Source organism: Mauremys mutica, chromosome 10, assembly GCF_020497125.1.
Source record: "Mauremys mutica isolate MM-2020 ecotype Southern chromosome 10, ASM2049712v1, whole genome shotgun sequence".
NCBI classification, from domain to species: Eukaryota; Metazoa; Chordata; order Testudines; family Geoemydidae; genus Mauremys; species Mauremys mutica.
This window is the reverse complement of record NC_059081.1, coordinates 66,504,749-66,523,991: the sequence shown is the minus strand read 5'-3', so window position 1 is coordinate 66,523,991 and position 19,243 is coordinate 66,504,749. Positions and strand designations below refer to the sequence as shown.

The following is a 19,243-nucleotide window of genomic DNA, read 5'->3' as shown; positions in this document are numbered from 1 at the left end:
TGCACTTGAATCAACAAGCAATTACAAGTTTAGAACAAATGTCTCAAGAGACATTAAAAAGCATTTATCTATATATATGACATCCTCCAAGTAGGTTAAGTGAGTTTTAGATTATTTACCATTAATATACCATGGGAATCTGGCCAGGCACATGAAACTGATTTTGAGAAGGAAAGAAACTTGCTTGATGGACTTATAGAAGATGAACATACTGCAAAGAGGAGATGAAGGCACTCCTGTGGGCGGGTTCTAATCTCTGGTGCATGGCAAACATTTAAAATAGTTCAGAAATTCTGCTTCTAAACCTCCGCACTCAGGGCTACACAGTCCCATCAGATCTGCACTGCAGATCCTGAAATTTCATCAGACATTCAAGAGGCTGACAGCAGCTGCAGCACTTTAGCTGGGGACCACACTGCATGCCACCATCCAGCAAAATGAGTGGTCATCTCCATAACTCTATGATGGGGCTTGCCAAAAGACATGCAAGCAGCACAGAACGCTACAGGACTTATCTAAAGCCACTGAAGTTGGGTCAAAGACTCACACTGGACTTTATATCAGGCCCTAAAATATAGGCCATCAGAAAAAAAAAAGAGGAAGAAGGGAAAAGCTGAGTACAAATCAATGACATTATTAGGCTTTTCAGCCCTGAAGGAGTGTGGTTATTTATTGGCAGTCTAGTTACAAAGTTTTCTATTCATGTTATTTTTATCCATTTTTTAAAAGAACAGTTGTATTTTGACTAGTAGAATAATAATAATTTATTTTAAGACACTGAATTAATGTAGATTTGAATGTCTTACAGTTATTTGTATGTTGCAGTAGTGCCCCGAAAATGCCAGATGGTATCTAAAAAGAGTCCCTTTTCCAAAGAGCACATTTATGTTTATGAGACAGGGATTTAAAAAAAAAAGAGGGTCAAAGGGTCAGACAAAAGCTTCACCGTTTACAAAAGGAGGAGATATCGGAAGCTGCAGGAATTTTCAGAGATCAAAATGATCCCAGTGATTTATAAGCCCAATATTCATCTTCTGTAGCTAAGTGCGACTCTGATCTACATGGGCTGGTGGAAGAACAGCACTTTCCTGGGGAAGAGTTAGATCCATGGGATGCACCAGGACTACAAGTGGCATCTTCACAGTCCCAGGACCCTACTGACACCAAAACCTACTTTGCCTAATTGAACTTCAGACTTTCTGGTGTGAAGACCTTTCCACTGTTCAGTTGGGACCCTCCTTGACCCCTTGGGCACCACCAAAGAGAATGGGGAACCCCTGAGCCACAGTGATTCTATAGCATCAGATGGACTAAGTGCCCTGATGGGAAAGAAGAGGACCAATCATCTGGTGGTAACAACTATGAACAGCTTCTTAATGTTCAATTAAAGTATGCTAATTTGAATGTCCAGGTGACCATCTTAAAATCTGATCATTCAAATATAACTAATATTGGGAGTAACATCCTTTAAATGGATTGTGTCATCTTCAGCATGTGTATGTGCCAATCCAATTTTCATATCTTTATCACAAAAAGAAATACTATTCTAACTCCTTGACTATCTGTTTTAAAAACATAGCAATAAAAATGATAAAAAAACCATACTGACTTCACAGAGCCTCCTGTTTTTTCTAGCAAACATGTATACAGACAGGCAGTGCTAAACATAAATCAAGAGAGGAAAGATGGTCTTAAGCTTAAGGTACTGCTCTGGGACTCAGGGGTGTTGGATTTAATTCCAGATTTTCCAATAGACTCTCACTGTGCCCCATGGCAAGTAATTCAGCCTCCCTGTGTCTCAGTTCCCCATCTGTAAAATGGGGATATTACTGTTTTTCTCCCACCCTTTGTCTGTCTTGTCTATTTACAGTTTAAGTTCTTTGGGGTAGGGACTCTCTTAAAAATATATGTACAGTACCTTGCACATGTGCCCTGATCTTCATTTGGGGTGCTATGTATTATCACAATACTGCTACTAATAATGGAAACTGAAATAATCCATAAAAACACAATAAATATGAAAACACAGTATATTTTGTACTTTAAAGTAAGGACATCATGTTCAGACGACTTATCAAGAAAATTTTGCGCAGAAGAGGAATTCAAAGATACATTTAAATGCCTCATTTGTAGAATGAATGCACTGGGCAAATCAGCTATTAGAAAAAAAATTGAAAGGGTGTGATTATTTGATTACAATCCTAAAAGCACTACCAAACAGCACAGTTCCATCAGTGAAATAAAATTGCATACACAAAAAATGCAAGTACAGTCACCTCATTCATTCTTCATCCGCTGAGACTGTCAAGTCACTGTTCCCTGCAGATATCTACTTTAATTCTGCACTCAGAATTCTTTGCACATACACTATGAGAAATGAAGCATGCATGCACTGGTGGAAACAATTAACGTAACTTTCCTAACTCAGTCTGTAAAACTTGAGACATTTCACAGAAAGAAGCTGAAAATCTTTGTCATTTAATAGTGGAAAAATCATCCTGGGTTGATTACCATAACCAAACAGAATTTCACCTGAAAGTAAGGAGAACTCTGCTAAAGCAAATAATCTGACCAATATTAATTCCTTTTGCTGCAAGAAATTTTGATTTTTTTCTTTCAGATCTGATATTTAAAGTAGCATGTGAACCCTGATACTGTAACACTAGCAGAAATAACCTTGCAAATTCAATGGACTGCATATTTAAACTGTCAGTGTTCTAGCCCCAATGAAGTACTGACAAGCTTCTGAGGAGTATGTGGGGAAACTCCTATGCTTTCTGCTGCAAGCCATGAATGAATAAAAGTGCTTCCACCTGGTCCTCTCTGGTGACAACTATCACCTGTTAAAACCTTGACATTTGTTGCAGGCTAGAGAGCTGCTGAGTGACTACTGTTGAAAATAGAGAGCTTAGTCGATCAGATGCAAAAGTGAGGATGGAGAAAGGTCTCTAGGGAAAGTGTCTTTTTGTTCCTTTGACCTAGGCAACACAAAGCTGTACTTGAAACATGGTATTATGAAAGAAGAAAGAAACTAATAGAAGGGTATAAGAAAAAGAAATAAGAGAAAATTATTAATATTGTTTAGGAACAACTAAGTGCACATTTTCTCTAGTCAGGATTTGGCAGAAGCTGGGTCAGATATTTGATCTTTCCTGGGCTTTTAAATTTTGTTCTGCACATACCGGAAAGTCTATCTAGAAAACCAGGGAAAATAATAAAGTCCCAGGCTTGGCCAATTCTAAAATATTCAAGTCCCGCAACTGTGACATCAACCAATAATGTAGCTCTTCTTTTTGGCAGGCTAAACAAAACTGCTCTTATAAAGTGTAGTTTTAGCCAATTTACAATGTGTCCTGTATCTCAGGTTATTCAAATGTCAAACCAGCTACAGACCCTTGAGAGCATAAGCTGGTGCCTGAAAAAACAATGCTGTGTGTCCCCTGTGTGTGTCTACAGCCAGACCTGGAAATCTCATCAGATTCTGAACAAGTACAGTATGTCTTTCTATGTCCACAAAGGGCATTTTTCTTTTTGTAAGCAATGACCACCTACTCTCTACTCCTCATGGCACACCCTCCTTGACTTTAGTAAAGGCTTTAATGCTGTGGACCACTTTATGGTATCTTGCCTTGTCACACACCTAGCTATACAGGATGTAGACATTTTTAGTTTCCATTTGTCATGGTTCTGCTCTTACCCAACTGCTCTGCTTCTGGTGGTGACTCCACATTGCAATAATACCCTTATGCATCCCCAAGCACAAAGTCAATGTTGATTTTTTTTCTGCTCTTCTCCTTTTGCCATTCAAAAAACCAATTCTAAATCATAACACTTTCTCCTTACCCTTTCCCCATTCACAATCCACGCTGCTTCCCGCCTCCCTCCAACTCTAAGTTCCTAGTGGTTCTGCCACACTTTACTCATCACTCATAATCCCTGTAGTCTCCGCCCTTCTCTTCCTCCCTTTGTGTTCTCACCCACCTATAGCACATCTGCCAGTGACTGGGAAAAGAGACCACCATTGTTATTTGCTACTGCCCTGTTTCTGTGTAGGTGTTGCTTCCATGTATGCTTATTCCAGGATTGAACATAGTGGGAGCAGCAAGTAGGCAGATCAACTGGTAGGCACCTTCAAAGGGCCTGCTGGCATTATTTGCTCCATCTCCAACAGCAAAGGGAGCTTCATGGAGTGATGTTGGGAGTGGTTTGAACCTTTCCCCTCCCTCCTGTGGGTCTTCTACTCAACCCTGTTGCAGCTTCTGGTGCTTTTCCCTGCTCCACTGGTCCCAGCAAGTGAATCAGACAGGTGAAGGGAGGACCATGAAGCGTCATTCTTCTGCTTGAGGAAATGCCTCTCTGGAAAACCCCTTTTGGATTTGGTGGTTGGATCTATGCCTGTGGTTTTTCCTTCACTCCAACACCTCTAATCAATGGAGTCAAACAGGACAGAGTGCTTTCTGTCACAGCCCCAAGGACCCCCTCCCTCAGAGGGTCCCACAGGTAGGCAGATCAGCCTTGTATGTTGTTAACACTGGTGCAGGCATTGCAAAGCATGTTGGAAAGGGTCAAAGGTGTGGAGTGAGATTCTTTTGCAGGTTGAGAGAGGCCGAAGAGGGAGGGAGAGAGCGGAGAATGGGATAGCTCAGTCCAAAAATAAGACGCTGACTCCAGCTCAAGGCTGCAGCACACATCTGACTCTTGGCTGCCGGCCAAGAAAGAGGGGGGCCTATTCCACCACGACCAGCCATGAGAAAGGAGGATTCAGCTGAACAGGACTGCAGGGGCTGCAAAAACAAGCAAGACAGTGAAGGCAAGCATGGGGCGAGAGGAGGACAACTGTTTTTGTGTCCCTGAGGCTGGTGTGTTTTGGGAAAGCTAAAAAAGCCACGGAAAGCCAGTTTAAACTGGTACAAAAAGCACCAGGAACAGAAGTCCCTAAACAAGATGCCCCCAAAGGACCCCAGGACTTAAAACCCTCTCAGGAGATGAAGCAAGTCGGAGATCAACAGCGGACCCTGGACAATCCATGCACGGGACAAGAACTCCCATCCGCCCTTCCCCCTCTTCTTCTTACGTTACACCCAGGTTTGGCCAGCTTCGGGTAGAGCGGGTGTGAGTATGAAAGTGGGTTAGGGCTTGGGGCACTAACACTTTCTTCCTTCCTCTGAGTGATGTGGGAAACCCCCAGCACTCTTCACTGTTATTTTATTACTAATGCTTTAAAACTCAGTCACTTAGGCCTGGTCTACACTACGATTTTAGGTCAAATTTAGCAGCATTACCTCGATTTAAGCCTGGACCCGGCCACACAACGAAGCCCTTTTTTTTTTTTTTACTTAAAGGGCTCTTTAAATCGATTTCTTTACTCCACCTCCAACGAGGGGGTTAGCACTGAAATCAGCCTTGCAGGGTCAAATTTGGGGTAGTGTGGACGCAATTCGACGGTATTGAACTCCAGGAGCTATCCCAGAGTGCTCCACTGTGACAGCTCTGAACAGCACTCTCAACTCAGATGCACTGGCCAGGTAGACAGGAAAAGGCCCATGAACTTTTGAATCTCATTTCCTGTTTGGCCCGCGTGGCAAGGTGCAGGTGAGTGCAGATCTCATCAGCAGAGGTGACCATGATGGAGTCCCAGAATCACAAAAGAGCTCCAGCATGGACTGAACAGGAGGTACGGGATCTGCTCGCCATATGGGGAGATGAATTCATGCTGGCTGAACTCCATTCCAGTAAACGAAATGCCAAAACATTAGAAAAAGTCTCAAAGGGCATGAAGGACAGAGGCCATAACAGGGACACAAAGCAGTGCTGTGTGAAAATTAAGGAGCTAAGGTAAGCCTACCAAAAAACCAGAGAGGCAACCAGCTGCTCTGGATCAGAGCCCCAAACATGCCAATTCTATGATGAGCTGCATGCCATGCTAGGGGGTGCAGCCACCACTACCCCAACCCTGTGCTTTGACTCCGTCAATGTAGAATCACGCAACACGGAAGCGGGTTTTGGGGACGAGGAAGATGATGATGAAAAGATTGAAGATAGCTCACAGCAAGGAAGCAGAGAAACCGGTTTCCCCGACAGCCAAGATATGTTTCTCATCCTGGACTTGGAGCCAGTAACCCCCGAACCCACCCAAGGCATGCTCCCGGACCCTGAAGGAGGAGAAGGGACCTCTGGTGAATGTACCTTTGTAAATATTACACATGGTTTAAAAGCAAGCATGTTTAATGATTAATTTGCCCTGGCATTCGCAGACAGTACAGCTACTGGAAAAATCTGTTAACGTGGATGGGGATGGAGTAGAAATCCTCCAGGGACATCTCCATAAAGCTCTCCTGGATGTACTCCCAAAGCCTTTGCAAAAGGTTTCTGGGGAGGGCGGCCTTATTCCGTCGGCCATGATAGGACACTTTACCACACCAGGCCAGTAGCACGTAGTCTGGAATCATTGCATAACAAAGCATGGCAGCGTATGGTCCCGGTGTTTGCTGGCATTCAAACAACATCTGTTCTTTGTCTCACTGTGTTATCCTCAGGAGAGTGATATCATTCATGGTCACCCGGTTGAAATAGAGTGCTTTTATTAAGGGGACATTCAGAGGTTCCCGTTCCTGCTCGCCTGTTTGGCTGTGGCTGAACAGAAATGTTCCCCGCTGTTAGCCACGTGGTGGGGGGAGCGGGGAAGCATGAGTGATCTCTCACACCAAACCGGCAGGCCCTCAATACAAGAGGCAAAATGTGACCTTGTAACGAAAGCACATGTGCCATGTAATGTGAACAGCAAGGTTTAACATGAAAGAATATACCCATTGTTCTCTAAAATGCATCTTTTTAACTACCACTTTCCCTTTTCCTCCACCAGCTGCAAATGTTTCTCCTTCGCAGAGGCTAGCAAAGATTAGAAGCAGAAAAAAACGCACTCGGGATGAAATGTTCTCTGAGCTCCTGCTGTCCTCCCACACTGACAGAGCACAGCAGAATGCGTGGAGGCAGACAATGTCAGAGAGCAGGAAAGCACCATATGAACGCAAGGAGAGGTGGCAGGCTGGAGAGTGTACGTGGCAGGCTGAAGAGGTGGATGGGCAGTGGTGGGGGGTGAGGAGGCGAGTGGGGTGGGTGGGAGGTTGAGGAGGCGAGCGGACAGGCAGTGGGGGGGGGCAGGTGAGCCGGCGGCAGGGGAGGAGGGGCTGAGGAGGCGAGCAAGCGGGCGGGCAGTGGCACGGGCTGAGTAGGTGAGCCGGGGTGGTGGGGGCCTGAGGAAGCGATCGAGGAGTCAGTGGCTGACCTGTTCTACTGACCTGGTCTGGCTCCCATCCCCTCTCCAAGGGTTGCAGCTGTCTGGAGGTGCTGCCTTCCACGCCTTCCTCATTCACACCTCATTCCTTCAACAGGGCAATTGATTACAAAGTGGGGGGAAGATCTTATTCTACTTCTAGCAAAAAAGACATTTTTCTTTTACCTTAATTATACTACCTTAGGGGCCCACTATAACATATTACCAAGGTTCAATACTGCTGTTTTAGCAGGGCAGTGCTGGGGAAGGAGGGTTTGTTTCCATGGGGTGGGTGGCGCTGGGGGGGGGGTATTTCAGGGGGGCTGGGTGGTGCTGGGGGGGGGTGTTGTGTTTCATGGTGGTTCAGCGGCACTGGGGGAAGGGTTTGGTGGGGCCGGGGGGGGAGGTTCGGCCCTCAGCTGATTTCTTTGGAGTAATATGGCCCTCGCCGCTTCATGAGTTGTGCAGGCCTGCTATAGTTGAACAGCTCCTGACTACTGTCCAGGCTGCCTGTGTATGGCTTCATGAGCCATGGCATTAAGGGGTAGGCTGGGACCCCAAGGATAACTATAGGCATTTCAACATCCCCAACTGTTATTTTCTGGTCTGGGAAGAAAGTCCCTTCCTGCAGCTTTTGAAACAGACCAGATTTCCTGAAGATGCGAGTGTCATGTACCTTTCCCGGCCATCCCACGCTGATGTTGGTGAAATGACTCTTGTGATCCACCAGTGCTTGCAGCAGCATTGAAAAGTACCCCTTGCGGTTTATGTACTCACTGGTTTGGTGCTCCGGTGGCAAGATAGGGATATGGTTCCATCTATCACCCCACCACAGTTAGGGAATCTCATTGCAGCAAAGCCATTCACTATGACCTGCACATTTCCCAGAGTCACTACCCTTGATATCAGCAGCTCTTTGATTGTGTTGGCTACTTGGATCACAGCAGCTCCCACAGTAGATTTGCCCACTCCAAATTGATGCCTGACTGACTGGTGGCTGTCTGGCGTTGCAAGCTTCCACAGGGCTATCGCCACTCACTTCTCAACTGTGAGGGCTGCTCTCATCTTGGTATTCTGGCACTTCAGGGCAGGGGAAAGCAAATCACAAAGTTCCATGAAAGTGCCCTTATGCATGCGAAAGTTTCGCAGCCACTGGGAATCGTCCCACACCTGCAACACTACGTGGTCCCACCAGTCTGTGCTTGTTTCCCGGGCCCAGAATTGGCATTCCACAGCATGAACCTGCCCCATTAACACCAGGATGTGCACATTGCCGGGGCCCATACTTTGTGAGAAGTCTATGTCCATGTCTATGTCCTCATCACTCTCGTCACTGCGCTGCCGTCGCCTCCTCGCCTGGTTTTGCTTTGGCAGGTTCTGGTTCTGCATATACTCCAGGATAATGCGCATGGTGTTTATAGCGCTCATAATTGTTGTGGTGATCTTAGCGGGCTCCATGATCCCAGTGCTATGGCATCTGGGCTGAAAAAAGGCACGAAACGATTGTCTGCTCTGACGGAGGGAAGGGAGACTGATGACATGGCTTATGGGGAATTAAAATCCACAAAGGGGGTGGCTTTGCATCAAGGAGAAACACAAACAACTGTCACACAGAATGGCCCCTTCAAGGATTGAAATCAAAACCCTGGGTTTAGCAGGCCATTGATTTCATGGAGGGAGGGAGGAAGCTAATGAATACAACACAAATCGGGTCTATTTCTTGTTTTGATCCACTCCATCTATATTTTACATCTTCAGGCTGGCAGCAGATGGTGCAGTTTGACTGCTAGCCATCGTCATCTCCTGGTTGCTCAGCAGAAGATGGGAATGATCTGGCTGAGTCACTCGCATGTCTGCCCAGGCGCCCCTGACTGACCTCACTGAGGTCGGCTAGGAGTATGATGACGATGACTACCAGTCGTAATGCACCATCTGCTGCCAAAAGTCAATGAGCTGCTGCTGTGTAGCAATGCAGTCCCACGTCTGCCAGCACCCAGGAGACATATGGTGATGGTCAGCTGTGCAGGCTCCATGCTTGCCGTGGTATGGCGTCTGCACAGGTAACCCAGGAAAAAAGGCGCGAAACAATTGTCTGCTGTTGCTTTCACGGGGGGGGAGGGGAACCTGACAACATGTACCCAGAATCACCCACGACATTGTTTTTGCCCCATCAGGCATTGGGATCTCAACCCAGAATTCCAATGGGCGGCGGAGACTGTAGGAACTGTGGGATAGCTACCCACAGCTACCCACAGTGCAACACTCCGGAAGTCGACACTAGCCTCGGTACTGTGGACGCAGTCCGCCAACTTAATGCACTTAGAGCATTTTTTGTGGGGACACACAATCAACTGTATAAAATGATTTCTGAAAAAACGACTTCTAGAAATTCAAGCTAATTTCATATTGTAGACCTACCCTTAGTGTGCTCCATCATCTCCTCCCCTAACAATCCTGTGGCCTCAGCCTAATCACCTGATGCCTCAGGCAAATTGCTAACAGAAATCTGTCACATTGCAAGTTCTTGCATTCTCTGTTATTCTTTATTCTTGTCTGCTACCTCTAACCTTAGCTAGCACATTTATGCAGAGGAGACTGAGCTGTACATGTCTTTCAATATTTTTAAGGCACATAGATACCACAGTCGTGCACAATTTAAGAAATGACATGGATAGTCAGATTTAATGACTCCTCTTTATTGTCCCTCTTGGTCTGTCTTAAGTTAGAAAGCTTTATGTTTCTTCTCCCTCAACTAAATATCTCAAATATAGCAGCTCTTGTGCAATCCTCAAACACAGCTCACCTCTTCTTGACCCAGGCCTCCTTTTTGCTCCCCCTATCTGTTAACCTTGACATAGTCAGGAAGTTACCTTCTCTACCCACACCTACAAATTTGCTGAAATTAGCATCATGATTTCATTTCTTCTGACTTTGATTATTTAAGTTCCTTCTTCTATGGCGACTCAAAGTCCCAGCTCTCCATACTCCAGCAGGTGTAGAACTTGTAATTGCTCACTTTCATTCACACAAAATAAAATCCACTGGCTCCCCACTCATTTCTAAATTAAGTTGCAAATTGCCCTTCATTTATTTAGAACTTCCTAAAGACTTTCTCCTCTTACTTGCAGACCTTAGCTGTTTTTACCCTCCTCTTTTTCTCTTTCAATCATCTAGCACTGGCCTCTTCTCTGTCCCTTTACACTCACATATTATGACAGATGCAATACTTTTCACTTCCTGCCATGCAGAACAGAAGTCATAGTACTCTCCAGCTTTTCACCCACTCCATTTTATATCAAATCTCAGCTGAAATGATCTCTCTTCTTCCTATCATTTTCTCTCACTTTCTTTCTCCTTTCATTATTACTTTATAACTGTGTGATACATTAGACAAAGTAAAGCTGTATTGCATTTTTTTATTAAGACCATTTGTATATCATTATCATATTTCATATCAGTTATATTTATGAATTTCTGTCTTCTTTGGTGCAGGATTTCCCATTCTAATTAATTGTGTGGGTGCCAAGAATGTGCTTGCCTATCCTTCTTCTTTCTATTACTATCAAAGGAGCTTTACATTTTGCTGTGGAAAGCCTGAAGTACCCATGATATTTTGTTTAGAATCATTAGGAATCAATCTTCCCTGCACTGGGGAGAGGAATATTTCCAGAATTGCTGTTAAACTGTGTTTGTATTTCCCCCCACAATATTCACAATCAAATGCATGTTTGTCCTTTTCCTACTGCTGAAAAACTTGATAGGAGTTCTACAGTGCTGATGAGTTTCAATAAAGAGAAAATCATTAGCCCAGATTTAGATTTTTCTCTTGTTTCTTTTTCTATAGCTATGAAACCATTATTCCAGCTGATTAAGCTACTATAATACAATGTACTATAATACAATGGTACCCATGCAGTATGTATTATTGTGGATGCTCAATCAGATTTTTGAGGTTATATATTCTATTCTGTGTAGGTGGAATGCCAGAATCATAGAATACCCAGGAGATTCCCTCCAAGGAGAGTGTGTATCTTGGCTGGGGAACACTTGTACATATAAATAAGGAAATAGAAAGTATGAGGGATGGAGGCTCCTGAGTGGTAAGTGCACTCATGTTAAACAGACCAGTTTACAAGTTGGACACAATTTCCCATTTTCAGTTGTTACTTCCATTAATCTGTAGAAATCTCAAATTTAGAGAGATTCCATTAAAAAGCGAGTATTTGCCATTCGGTGGGGTTGGAAATAACCCTTTTTTCTTATTCAAAATAAATGTACAGCTATGTTAACCATTGCTAAGAGGTTGACTTTTTAATGGCAATCAATGGAGCAAGCAGTGGGTATAACCAATACCATCCTGCAAGGTTTAGCATACAAACTTAGTAATGGAAACATATATATATGAAACATTGTTATGTGGCACACAATTTCAATATTTTGCATGCAAAGGGAAGATGGTGTGCTCTGGCAGTGCACAGTTAAAGTAGTTTAGATGCCTCATTTGAAATGTATTATCTTAATTCTGCAGTTCCTAGGTTTCTAACATTAGGATTTTGGATTTTTTAAAATCTAACATTCTTGACCGGTAGTATGCACTCACATAATGCTATGTGCCTGTGATCTTACCACCACTTTAACATTTTTTTGTGTGAAGAGATGTCCCTCCCTTTATCCTCTGAAACAGAATCTGAGGAGAACGAAAATGAGAGAGACAAGGATAATTCTCCTTCCTCATAGAAACTCACAATAGATTTAGATTTTTTTTGAAGGATTTGATTTTTATTGTTTAACTTGGAGCAGGGGTTCTCAAACTTCATTGCACCATGAACCCCGTCTGATAAATTACTACACCACCCAGGAGAGGGTGGGGAGGTGCAAAACCCAAGCCCTGCCACCCCAGGCAGGGGGAGAGGGGCAAAGATGAAGCCCAAGGGGTTCAGCCATGGGTGGGTTGGGAGGCCTGTAGCCCAAGCCCCTCCACCCAGGGCTAAAGCTGAAACCGAAGCCTGAGCCCCAGGCAGTGGAGCTCAGGCTTTGGCCCTAGGTGGTGAGGCTAGGCCTTAAGCAAGTCTAACGCCAGCCCTGGCTACTCCCACAGTATGAGAATCACTGACTTACAGTATGTTCACACAGGAGCTGGAAGCGAGCTTCCCAGCACAGGTAGACAGACATGTTATCTCTGCTTGAGCTGGCATGATAAAAATAGCAGTGTGGATCATAGAATCATAGAAGATTAGGGCTGGAAGAGACCTCAGGAGGTCATCTGGTCCAACCCCTGCTCAAAGCAGGAAAAACCCCAACTAAATCATCCCAGCCAGAGCTTTTTCAAGCGAGGCCTTAAAAACCTCTAAGGATGGAGATTCCACACACCCCCCCGCAGGTAACCCATTCCAGTGCTTCACTACACTCCTAGTGAAATAGTTTTTCCTAATATCCAACCTAAACCTCCCCCACTGCAACTTGAGACCATTGCTCCTTGTTCTGTCATCTGCCACCACTGAGAACAGCCTAGCTCCATCCTCTTTGGAACCCCCCTTCAGGTAGTTGAAGGCTATCAAATCCCCCCTCACTCTTCTCTCCTGCAGACTAAATAAGCCCAGTTCCCTCAGCTTCTCCTCATAAGTCATGTACTCCAGCCCCATAATAATTTCTGTTGCCATCCAGTGGACTCTCCAATTTTTCCTCATCCTTTCTGTAGTGGGAGGCCCGAAACTAGACACAATACTCCAGATGTGGCCTCACCCGTCCAAATACAGGGAAATAATCACTCCCCTCAATCTTCTGGCAATGCTCCTACTAATGCAGCCCAATATACTGTTAGCCTTCTTGGCAACAAAGGCACACTGTTGACTCATATCCAGCTTCTTGTCCACTGTAATCCCCAGATCCTTTTCTGCAGAACTGCTGCTTAGCCAGTGGGTCCTCAGCCTGTAGCAGTGCATGGGATTCTTCCATCCTAAGTGCAAGACTCTGCACTTGTCCATGTTGAACCTCATCAGATTTCTTTTAGCCCAATCCTCCAATTTGTCTAGGTCACTCTGGAACCTATCCTTACCTTCCAGTGTATCTACCTCTCCCCCCAGCTTAGTGTCATCCACGAACTTGCTGAGGGTGCAATCCATCCCATCATCCAGATCATTAATGAAGATGTTGAACAAACCCAGCCCCAGGACAGACCCCTGGGGCACTCCACTTGATACTGGCTGCCAACTAGATATCAAACCATTGATCACTACCCATTGAGACTGACTATATAGCCAGCTTTCTATCCACCTTATAGTCCATTCATCCAATCCATACTATTTTAAACTTGATGGCAAGAATACTATGGGAAACCATATCAAAAGCTTTGCTAAAGTCAAGATATATCATGTCCACCGCTTTCCCCATATCCACAGAGCCAGTTCTCTCATCATAGGAGGCAATCAGGTTGGTCAGGCATGACTTGCCATTGGGGAATCCATGCTGACTGTTCCTGATCACCTTCCTCTCCTCCAAGTGCTTCAAAATGTTGGGGCATAGGTACTGGCTTAGGCTAGAGCCTCTTGAGGTTGGACCAAGGGGATCAGGCGGGCATGGACTCAGGTGGCTACCCCATGCCACTGTCAGTGCTGCAATGTCCACACTGTGACTTAGCACAAGTCTGTCTTCATGGGCTAGGAGCTGCGGTGTAAATATTCTATATGGGTCTACAAGGTGTTTAGTTAGAACATTTGTATTTATGAAGGACAGGAAAAAACAGTATACAAACATCTGGGTATGTTTTAAGAGGGAAAATCTGAGCTATCAAAATGATAAAATGTGGGTGCAAACCAGTTTTCATAATGAGAATAACACTCCTAGAAATTATATTAGGAACATCATTAACTGTTTCAGGCCTGGAAGGGGATATCCAGGAAAGGCAAAATGGTCAGACCTAGCAATAGGGCTAAAGGGAGCCGCATGGACTGACTGGACAGAAGAACTTGAGTGAGAGAGGCAAAAGTTTCATTACAAAGGCTTATATGGTATCCTCTTTGTAACATCTGAGTGCACTTTACATAGCTTAGATGCAAGCAAGAATACTCCCTAATGAAAAAAAAAGTAAAATACAATGATCCACACAGCATCACATTTAGTTACTCCTGGGGGAATTCTGCACCACTACACATGCGCAGAATTCATATCCCCCTGCAGATTTTTTTCTCTGTAGCATATAGATTCTGTTGGAGAGACACTGCAATTACACCTTTTGCCCTTCAGGGGCTCCTGTGGTGCCAGAAGAGAGGGCAACCAGCCAGAGAGGCTGTGTTCCTCACAGCAGGACAAGGTGAGGCAGCACTGGAGAGACAGAGTGTGGCATGCAGGACTGCTGGGGGGTTACAGACTGTGGGTCAGAAGGACTAGTGTGGGGACAGACTGGAGTTTGGGCTCAGGAGCTACTGGGGTGACAGCACTGAGCCAGAGGCTGAATGGGAGGGGGGCTGCAGGGCCACATGGGGACAGGGGGTTCAGGGACACACGGGGATGGGCGAAGATGTGCCTGACTGAATGGGAGAGGCCAGGAGGCAGTAGGGTGACCAGATGTCCCAATTTTATAGGGACTGTCCAGATTTTTGGGTCTTTTTCTTATATAGGCTCCTATTAACTCCCACCCCCATCCCGATTTTTCACACCTGCTGTTTGGTCGCCCTAGGGGTCAGCCATGGTCTGACCAACTCTCTAACCACCATCCCCCTGCAAAACACCCATTCCATACTTTTCACATCCATACCCAACAAGCCTCCAGGTTCACTCCCAGGCTCCTTCTTTCTCTCTCAGCTCCTCTGTTACCCCTGTCTCCCCAAAGCATTTGTACTGCTTCTGAGAAGTGCAGGAAATACGTTTCTGTGTTGTAGTTTAAATGAATTATGCAAAGTTCTGTACTAATATGCTAGTAAGGAATCTTTTTTTTTTTTGACAAATAAACATTTCCTGAATCTTTTCTTTCTGTCTGTATTGTTACAGACATACTTGTTGACAGGTATTTTAAAATAAATTACCAAAATAATTGAAACTGGCATGATTATATTGTGTTATTTTGACAAATAAAATTTGCAGAATTTTAAAATATTTAATTTTTTGGCACAGAATTCCTCCAGGAGTTAATTTAGAGGACAGAGACTAAGGGAAAAAGTTCTGAGTTAGCAAAACATTTTTTTTGTACTATTGTCCAGGCTCCTAGGCACCACAAAGAGATTTTCTGACGAAAACTGCTAGATAAGAGCAATTGCTATGAGAGACATCTTCATTGCCATATGATAACAACTAGCTCTTATATAGCAATTTTTATCGGGAAATCTTTTAACTATTCATTGCCAGACATGTTAATATTGGCGGGGAGAGTGGGGCCAAGGGGGAAGAGGAGTGTTAAAGATGCACATTATTTGTAAAGCAATACTGGAATGGGTAACAGTTGGAGTCCACTGAAACATTTTAACCTTCAGTCTTGTTAATGATATTTTTAATGTGAATTTCTCAAGGTTTTGAATTAAAAACACAGTTTAAAAACTGTGCTTCTGTGTAAAGTCCACAGAAGGGGATCCCAGCTCCAATATCTCTTCTGAGGCCTATAAGGATGGGGCTCTCCTTTGATATCCGTTTGCAAGTCTATAGGAACCGGTGGGAAGTAGGCAGATATACCTGGTATGAGATGAGGGTAATGAACGGAAAGGGAGAAGGTGAATGCTTTTATCCACACTGAATACTTTGATCCCTTCTCCTGTCAAAGTACCCAGTTTATCTGGTTTATATGGTTGAGAAGCTTGACTGTAGCCCTGAAGATCATGAGTTTGAGTCTTGCTCACTCACACTGAAAAGCCACCACCCGTTCACCCAGCTGCAAAATGAACCACTAGATTAGGATGCTCAAAGGCAGCTGGATGTAATGTTGGCCATCATTCTCCTATGTACCACTGGCTATGAATCTGAAGTGCATTCTCTTATGCTAAGTTTAAAGTGAGGGAGAGTGTGTCTTACTGGCTCCTTCTATAGACATAACATGTCTGCAAAGTGCCTAGCACAATGGGGCCCTGATCCTTGATGAGGGTTGCTAGGTACTACATTAATGTAAATTAAAAGATAACACTAATTAACATTTACCACACCCAGTCCCCTGCACCTCCTTTTTGTCTCCCCCCTTCCTCGCCCCATCCATATATTCCCTCAACCTCTCTCCCCGAAAACCCCACATGTCAAGACAGCTCCATGCTATCCAACCATGCCTGCCCATTTCTGTGTTAACTGTATTTGCACTTGGAAAAGAAAAAAAAAACAGTTTGGCTACTGTTTCATAATCATTGTTGTTTGAATTTTAACACAACACAGATATACCATTTTAAGTCTCCAACGAATCCTTTATGAAGGTTTTTATGTGCTGTCTCCAAGCTGGTGCATCCAAACTATACAATATGACTTTTTAAAAAAAATGTGAAATGTCAAGGATCAAGCCTGAAAAGCTCTTATGTAAGATCACTCTACTGTGTATTCTTACAGCATGAGAACTACAAAGAAAAGCTAATCCTTTCTCTTATGCTAAGGGCATTCAAGGAGACACCTTTAAATAGCTGAGACACAAAGAGGTGTTACAGCTATGTGTGTTATTGCTAACTGATAAAGTTACATTACTTAGTTCTGTTAAACATTTAGTATCAGTACATGAGAACGTACTGGGTCAGACCAACGGTCCATCCAGCCCAGTATCCTGTCTACTGACAGTGACCAATGCCAGGTGCCCCAGAGGGAGTGAACCTAACAGATAATGATCAAGTGATCTCTCTCCTGCCATCCTTCTCCACCCTCTGACAAACAGAGGCTAGGGACACCATTTCTTACCCATTATGTTATTTAAGTTTCCCAGTATGTAAGTGGGACGGATTTAGTCCTATTATGAAGGGTGCCACACATATGAAATATGGATACGTGAACAAGTACGAAATGGTACTCTGACAGTACCATTTTTAAAAATCCAGTAGGTCTAGGATTTCCACCCCCTTTTTTGTTTATTTGTCCTTTTGCTTGTTAACCTGTGAAAAATCCTTACAACTGATTTAAATCACAGCAGACAGTCTCAATTTTTGCTCGATTACTTCAAGAGTAAGATTTTTTTAGGAGTACTGCAGAAACATGGTGTGGGTTTTGTAATGCTTGTTTGCGTTCTATTGTTTGAGTGAGGCATTCCTGCAAAAATACAAGATCCTTGTATGCACAATAAATCACAATTTTGATTGGCCGATCTCCTTTAGATGACTTACAATATGCAGTACATTATCTGCACTGCACAGACATTGGTACTAAATGATAAAAAAGAAAACTTCAAAAACAAAGAAATGAGACAAACTATAAAAAAATTTGAATCTGTCGTGCATGAAATAATATCACCCCTACCTAACGCAGCAGTATTATATTTTTAGCTAGCATTTTTTTTAAACAACAAAATGCTACCCCAAGAGACTTTTAAAGGTGTGTGTGGGGGAGGGTCATTTCTCTTTTAATGCAATGCACTAGTTGCACTAGGCCTTATTGTGTTATGGAAGAGAGGGGGACTAGAAAGTTAGAGCATGAGAGACAGAAATAAGACTGAATGAAAGAGGAAAATTGCTAAAGCAGCAGCAGGAGGATTGTTTTAGATGAGATATGAAAACACTAGTGGGTATTAAAAATCCCATGGCACTTGCTGCTAAAAAAAAATAAATCCCATTAACTTCACTGGGACTACCTGTGACGTACGATGATTTAACTGGAGTAAAGCTACCACCATCTGGCCCCGTGTAAATGAGATCATCTGGTGATGGAGCAGGTGATGCATTTTGCAGATAATTTAAACACATTGATGAGGTTTACAACCCCCAAACTATAGAGGAAGGGGTTAAGGAGCTGCTCTGGGCCACCACACCTCCAAAGCATGCACAGACTGGAGGAGGGGCTTGAAGGGGAGCAAAGGGGGAGGCCACGCTCCTGGAGCTGCTAACTACTGGTGGTCTTCTTGACCTGCTGAGTGAAAAGCACTCTGGACATATGCAAGGTTGGAGATTTCTTTTTTTTATTTATTTTGTTTACAAGCCTTTGCTTTTCTCTCTTGCATAGGGAGACCAATAGGAAGTGATCCACAGAAGCAGCTGCATAGTACTCCAGGTTGCAAGACTCAGCCACCTACCTTTTGGGCCCTGGATTGGACTCCAGCAGATAGGGTGGGCCCGGGCTCCCCTGCATGCTCCGTGAAGGAGCTGGAGGCAAAATCCCTCTCTCTGATTCTAGTCCTGAGTCTTTGGTGAGACCCCATATCCTAGAGAGTCCCAAGTCCAGGCTTCACCTGGCCAAAGTCCTAAAGCCCCTTGCTGGGCAGCAGAACTAACCTTTTGCTGGATCCTCTACATACCTTTGAAGAGGTGGACACAATTTGTAGCCCAGCTGGAGGGCCAAGCCGCAGCAGGGTACAGACTGCTATAAGGCCAGAGGGGCTATCAACAGAGGGCTCCAAGATAGAAGACCACCTGTCACGCCCTCGCCCAACTACTAGGCAGTGTCTGGGGGAGCAAACCTCTTCACAGACACCATCAATTATTTTGGTTCTGTATTTGGGAAAAAGCCAGATGATGCATTGCTATCATAGAACAATAATATACTTTCTACTTCAACAGTGACTAAGGAGGATGTTAACCAACAGCTACTAAAACCAGACATTTTAAAATCAGTACATCAAGAAAACTTGCATCCAAGTGTTTTAAAAAAGCTGGCTGAGCCGAGGAGCTCTCTGAATTGCTAATATTGATTTTCAATAAGTTTTTGAACACTGGGGGAGTTCCAGAGAATGGGAAGAAGGCTAATGTTGTGCCAATATTTTAAAAGGGTAAACAGGACAATCCAGCAGGACAGTCCTGCCATTCAAATAATGGAACAGCTGATACAGGCTCAATTAATATAGAATTAAAGGAGAGTAACATAATTAATACC

The 19,243-nt window shown here is 44.1% G+C and overlaps 1 protein-coding gene and 1 long non-coding RNA gene across 8 annotated transcripts in view; one reads left to right on the top strand and one right to left on the bottom strand.

The window, feature by feature from the left end:
* SPAG16 (sperm associated antigen 16) overlaps positions 1–19,243 on the bottom strand; it is a 766,854-nt gene that overhangs the window by 648,105 nt on the left and 99,506 nt on the right. The window lies entirely within an intron of this gene.
* Positions 4,748–9,496, top strand: LOC123378636. The gene is made up of 3 exons (XR_006582685.1): positions 4,748–5,112; positions 6,863–7,074; positions 9,448–9,496. It is a non-coding gene; the product is annotated as an uncharacterized LOC123378636 (long non-coding RNA).